Here is a 1,122-nt window from a genome sequence, read left to right as displayed (position 1 = left end):
ATAAAAAATTCTTCTCCGGACATACTTGGACACACGTAAATACCATCACGTGTTAGCGTGTCCAGTCTTATTCTTAACATATATTTTTGAAATAAATTTAGATATAGTATATATTATTATTTATTAAAACAAAAAATATTTTAAATACTTGATATAATTAAAATAAGACATTAAAAATAATTAAAAAAATTAATTTATATTTTAATATCAATAAAATATCAAAATATCATTACAATTTATCTAAAAAATACTTTATATTTTATATGTATGTGTGTCCCCGTATCTTATAAAATTTTAAAATTTGCGTGTCGGCGTGTTCCGTGTCGTATCGTATCATGTCCCATATCCGTGTCAGTATCCGTGCATCATAGATTGAACCTAATGATCACCTAAACTATGAACCCTAACATCCTTCTTCAAGAAAAAATCAAAATTTTCAATAGAGAATAACAATTTTCCATTTATGTCTCTTCACCTTTATAATATATCAAATCAACTTAACTAAATCTATATCAAATCCTCTGCCTTGACCTGAAAAATTTACAGAAGAGAAGAGTACATTAGAACATAAGAAACAGGATTTGTGTAAAACTTTGCCAAAATATATCATCAAATTATCACAAAAAATAATATCTTTGAAAAATTTTGAAGAATTGAAGAAAGCAAAGAACAAGAAAAAATTAGAAACAAATCCTTATTGTAATGACTCGACACGACATGAAAATCAATTCCACGAGATTTGATAGCTTTAAACATAGCTTTAATCGAAGCTTACAGAGACTTGCTAGCGTGCCTTTTTGATCTCCTCAGCTAGAACCACCGAATCCGAGTTCAAACTGCACTCTGAATGCTTTAAGCCGACGGAGAAAAAGCAGAACCAGTGGCACAACCTACGGTGGAAGACGACGCAGAAGCAGAAGATTTAAAGCATTACCTCAACAATCTAAATCAAATCCTCACTCTGAGAGGTCAACGAAAATTCAGAGGCTCCACGATCACCTCGTCCTCCATTCATAACTCCACTGACAATGCTTTGACGAAGGAGACGGTGGCGGAAATAACATCAGGATTTTAGGGTCTCTCTCTCTCTCTCTCTCTCTCTCTCTCTCTCTGGAGACACTT

Source organism: Arachis ipaensis, chromosome B06 (genome assembly GCF_000816755.2).
Source record: "Arachis ipaensis cultivar K30076 chromosome B06, Araip1.1, whole genome shotgun sequence".
Classification (NCBI taxonomy): Eukaryota; Viridiplantae; Streptophyta; class Magnoliopsida; order Fabales; family Fabaceae; genus Arachis; species Arachis ipaensis.
Note: the sequence above shows the minus strand (reverse complement) of the source record.